The sequence below is a fragment of the Coregonus clupeaformis genome, chromosome 7, assembly GCF_020615455.1.
Source record: "Coregonus clupeaformis isolate EN_2021a chromosome 7, ASM2061545v1, whole genome shotgun sequence".
NCBI classification, from domain to species: Eukaryota; Metazoa; Chordata; class Actinopteri; order Salmoniformes; family Salmonidae; genus Coregonus; species Coregonus clupeaformis.
The window spans coordinates 6,509,907-6,515,974 of record NC_059198.1 but is presented as its reverse complement, the minus strand read 5'-3'; positions in this window follow the sequence as shown (position 1 = coordinate 6,515,974).

Genomic DNA, 6,068 nt, shown 5'->3' with positions numbered 1-6,068 from the left:
ATAATGAACAAAAATAAAATAAACAATAAAAAATCTACTGTTACACTACAAAAGTTCCAAAAGAATAGAGACATTTCGAATGTCATATTATGTCTATATACAGTGTTGTAACAATGTGCAAATAATTAAAGTACAAAAGAGAAAATAAATAATTATCTCTCTCCCTCTCGTTTCCTTCCCCCCTCTCTGTACCCCTCTCTCTCTCTCTTTCTATCTACAACCTTGTCTCCCACTTCCTCCACTCTATCAAACTGTATGGCCTCAATTGAATCAGACATTAAGGAGTCTGGGTTGTGAGACTGTTCATTGTTATACAGAACACTGCTTGGACACACTCCCATTGCTGTGGTGGTCTGTTAATGGTGGTGATGACAAATATATGGCTCTCTCCTTTTTGTCTTTGAGCAGATGGCGTCTGTCCATACTGATAACAACGTAACAACAAACTGTAATATACAAAACTCCAAGTGGAATCCATTAACAATGGTCATTTATTTTAAAGTTTTGTTTTGTAAAAAGTTTAGGAATTTAGCTTTCGAATGACAGAAAACAGAATAGTCATCCATCCAAGCCACAGGATCACCGTAGGTTTAGAATGTGTGGTTTGTTTGGTCTTCAGTATTGCAAAAAGCCACACAGTTTCAACATTTCACTGAAAGGAACAATATCATCATCATTGCTGTTGTGTCGCAATCATAATCACTTTCTTTTGGAGTTTAACTTATAATGCCACTATTCTATTTCTTAAACATTAGTTGTCATACTGTAACACATCTTCAACAATATATAAATTGTACTTCTGCTACTCTTGCTAGTACAGTTATGATTTGTCTTAGAAGAGGAAGGAGTGCTGAGAGTGAAGAAGCCGAGTGCAACATTTTAGAGACACTGTTCTTTTTGGTTATGGTGTTGTCAACGCCCTCTTACAGACCTCGCCACTGTAGGATCTTCATTTGATCACTCTTTTGTCGCTGAGAATTTCCTGGGCCGCAGGAAATGAAGATGAGCTTTGTAATTTACATACATTTACTGAAAACCCGCACTAACACACGGTTATGTTAACAGTATTCTACTTTTCATGTAGCCTCATTTTGACCAGCTAATAGCCTAACCACTGATCAAGCAACATTATGGACTTAATCCTGTTGCTGCAGGATTATTTTGCTCTCATAATCCAGGTCAAATGAAGATCATAAACCTGTAATAAGGGTTTTCAGTACTTAAGCTAGGACAAATGGAATTATTGTCATATTGCAATTGACTTATACACTGAGTTCAATACAATACGCAAAAAAACTGGATATAGGTTTATCAATAATGGCTGTTGATGCCGAAAAGGATTTTGACCTTCTTGAATGGCCTTTTCTGTTAAAAACTTTGGAAGCTTTCAACTTTCCAGCTGAAATAATACATTTAATAAAAATATTATATAAATGTCCTAAAGCAAAAATATGCACACATAATACATAATCAGATGAAATTGCTTTAGAAAGGGGCACAAGACAGGGATGTCCTCTCTCCCCCTTCCTGTTTGCACTGGCAATTGAACCGCTTGCAGAAATAATTAGACAGGACCCAAATGTAACAGGTATCAGTATTGGTAAACATGAATATAAACTAAACCTATTTGCAGACGATATCCTGATATACCTGACAAATTCTTAAAACGAAATGCCCCCCCCCCATCACCTGCTAAAAATATTTTCAGAAAACTCTAAAATCTCAGGATATAAAATTAACGTGGAAAAAAAATAATAATAATGGCAATAAGAAAAATAAAAAGAATAACTAATGATCTACAGTAATCCTTTAAGTGGACCACAAAAAATATAAAATACTTAGGATGCTTAATAAGTGAAAACAAACAACAAATAAATAAAGATCACTTTATCCCATTACTTAACAATATGAAAGCAGACCTAATTAAATGGAACAATCTTCCTATAAATCTAACAGGTAGAATAAACCTCTTTAGAATGGCATGGCTCCCAAAGTATTTATACTTATTCTCGGTAATATGAATTATCCCACCGAAGACATTCTTTAAAAAAGTATACTCTGTCATAACAGACTTTATATGGGCAAATAAAACTCATAGAATAAAAAGGAACGTTTTACATCTTCCTAAGTCTGAGGGTGGTTTTAACTGTCCAGACTTGGAATTCTAATAACTCCCCACTTAAGGATTTTACTTATGACATATACAGTACCAGTTCAAAAGTTTGGACACACCTACTCATTCAAGGGTTTTTCTTTATTTTTACTATTTTCTACATTGTAGAATAATAGTGAAGACATCAAAACTATGAAATAACACATATGGAATCATGTAGTAACCAAAAAAAGTGTTAAACAAATCAAAATATATTTTATATTAGAGATTCTTCAAAGTAGCCACCCTTTGCCTTGATGACAGCTTTGCACACTCTTGGCATTCTCTCAACCAGCTTCATGAGGAATGCTTTTCCAACAGTCTTGAAGGAGTTCCCACATATGATGAGCATTCATCTCAATTGGGTTGAGGTCGGGTGATTGTGGAGACCAGGTAATCTGATTCAGCAATCCATCACTCTCCTTGGTCAAATAGCCCTTACACAGCCTGGAGGTGTGTTTTGGGTCATTGTCCTGTTGAAAAACAAATGATAGTCCCACTAAGCGCAAACCAGATGGTTTGGCGTATCGCTGCAGAATGCTGTGGTAGCCATGCTGGTTAAGTGTGCCTTGAATTCTAAAAAAATCACAGACAGTGTCACCAGCAAAGCACCCCCACACCATCACACCTCGTCCTCTATGCTTCATGGTGGGAACAACACATGCAGAGATCATCCGTTCACCTACTCAGTGTCTCAAAAAGACACTGCGGTTGGAACCAAAAATCTCAAATTTGGACTAAAGGACAGATTTCCACCGGTCTAATGTCTATTGCTCATGTTTCTTGGCCCAAGCAAGTCTCTTCTTCTTATTGGTGTACTTTAGTAGTGGTTTCTTTGCAGCAATTTGACCATGAAGGCCTTGTTCACCCAGTTTCCTCTGAACAATTGATGTTGAGATGTGTCTGTTATTTGAACTCTGTGAAGCATTTATTTGGGCTGCAATCTGATGTGCAGTTAACTCTAATGAACTTATCCTCTGCAGCAGAGGTAACTCTGGGTCTTCCTTTCCTGTGACGGTCCTCATGAGAGACAGTTTCATCATGGCGCTTCATGGTTTTTGCGACTGCACTTGAAGAAACTTTCAAAGTTCTTGAAAGTTTCCAGATTGACTGACCTTCATGTCTTAAAGTAATGATGGACTGTCATTTCTCTTTGCTTATTTGAGCTGTTCTTTACATAATATGGACTTGGTCTTTTACCAAATAGGGCTATCTTCTGTATACCACCCCTACCTTGTCACAACACAACTGATTGGCTCAAACGCATTAAGAAGTAAAGAAATTCCACAAATTAACTTTTAACAAGGCACACCTGTTAATTGAAATGCATTCCAGGTGACTACCTCATGAAGCTGGTTGAGAGAATGACAAGAGTGTGCAAAGCTGTCATCAAGGTAAAGGGTGGCTATTTGAAGAATCTCAAATATAAAATATAACTTTTGACTGGTACTGTAGTTAAATGCACTAAAGAGGAACAATGGGTACATATTGAAGATGTACATGCTCATCCCCAGATAAATAAAATCTAACAAAAAAAAGAAAATACACTAAATGTACAAAACATTACGAACACCTTCCTAATATTGAGTTGCACTCTGTTTTGCTCTCAGAACAGCCTCAATTCGTCGGGACATGGACTCTACAAGGTGTTGAAAGCGTTCCATAGGGATGCTGGCTCAATGCTTCCCACAGTTGTGTCAAGTTGGCTGGATGTCCTTTGGGTGGTGGACCATTCTTGATACACATGGGAAACTGTTGAGCGTGAAAAACCCAGCAGTGTTGCAGTTCTTGACACACTCAAATCGGTGCACCTGGCACCTACTACCATACAGCGTTCAAAGGCACTTAAATATTTTGTCCATAGCTTTCACCTGGTCAGTCTGTGTCATGGAAAAAGCAGGTGTTCCTAATGTTTTGTACATTCAGTGTATATACTAACTAATGCTAATAGATCTTTACATCCCCATCTTATAACGCTTAGCTCCCTATAAATGTATGCAGGGTCTGTCCATACAAGCATACCTTTGTCTAATTTGGGTCTTGGGGTGAGGACGTTTGGGTGATGGGTGGGGACGGCCATCTGAAATACGTCAGTGTCCCACGCTCCTAAACAATAGCACAGGCATGGAGCTCTGGTGACCTGTGGACCTAGTGGTGACAGACTACTGGCATGGCATGGCCGGGACTGGAGTCATTCTGGTGCACAGGGAGGAGCAGCAGTTTTACTGTACTGTGACCCTGGTGTGAGTAGGATCTGACCTGGGCAAGACTTTAGTGGTGCCAACAATGGATCAAAGAATTCATCAAGAAACCTAGTGTGGGTCTGTTGTACGTACTGCCCTTAGGTGCCAAGGATTCATATGGTAGTGATGAGTGAACTCTGGCTATGATACTGTGAACTAATGCAGAGAAAAGGAATGTGATTAAACAGATGCAGTTTTGAGATATTTGAGCAGGTGGAGCCTGAATATTATATTTTAGATTTTAGATTATTCAAATATCCACCCTTTGCCTTGATGACAGCTTTGCACACTCTTGGCATTCTCTCAACCAGCTTCACCTGGAATGCTTTTCCAACAGTCTTGAAGGAGTTCCCACATATGCTGAGCACTTGTTGGTTGCTTTTCCTTCACTCTGCGGTCCGACTCATCCCAAACCATGATCAATTTGGTTGAGGTCGGGTGATTGTGGAGGCAAGGTCATCTGATGCAGCACTCCATCACTCTCCTTCTTGGTCAAATAGCCCTTACACAGCCTGGAGGTGTGTTGGGTCATTGTCCTGTTGAAAAACAAATGATAGTCCCACTAAGCCCAAACCAGATTGGATGCCGTATCGCTGCAGAATGCTGTGGTAGCCATGCTGGTTAAGTATGCCTTGAATTCTAAATAAATCACAGACAGTGTCACCAGCAAAGTATCCCCACACCATAACACCTCCTCCTCCATGCTTTACGGTGGGAAATACACATGCAGAGATCATCCGTTCACCCACACCGCGTCGCACAAAGACACGGTGGTAGGAACCAAAAATCTCCAATTTGGACTCCAGACCTACTGCTCGTGTTTCTTGGCCCAAGCAAGTCTCTTCTTATTATTATTGGTGTCCTTTAGTAGTGGTTTCTTTGCAGCAATTCGACCATGAAGGCCTGATTCACACAGTCTCCTCTGAACAGTTGATGTTGAGATGTTTCTGTTACTTTTATTTGAGCTGATATTTCTGAGGCTGGTAACTCTAATGAACTTATCCTCTGCAGCAGAGGTAACTCTGGGTCTTCCATTTCTGTGGCGATCCTCACGGGAGCCAGTTTCATCATAACTCTTTTTTAAATGTATTTTTATTTAACCTTTATTTAACTAGGCAAGTCAGTTAAGAACAAATTCTTATTTACAATGACGGCCTACACCGGCCAAACCCGGACGACGCTGGGCCAATTGTGCGCCGCCCTATGGGACTCCCAATCACGGCCGGTTGTGATACAGCCTGGAATCGAACCAGGGGGTCTGTAGTGACGCCTCAAGCACTGAGATGCAGTGCCTTAGACCGCTGCGCCACTCGGGAGCTCTTGATGGTTTTTGCGACTGCACTTAAAGAAACTTTCAAAGTTATAGAAATGTTCTGCATTGACTGACCTTCATGTCTTAAAGTAATGATGGACTGTCATTTCTCTTTGCTAATTTGAGCTGTTCTTGCTATAATATGGACTTACCAAATTGGGCTATCTTCTGTATACCCCCCCTACCTTGTCACAACACAACTGATTGGCTCAAACGCGTTAAGAAGCAAAGAAATTCTACAAAATAACTTTTAACAAGGCACACCTGTTAATTGAAATGCATTACAGGTGAAGCTGGTTGAGAGAATGCCAAGCGTGTGCAAAGCTGTCATCAAAGCAACAGGTGGCTATTTGAAGAATCT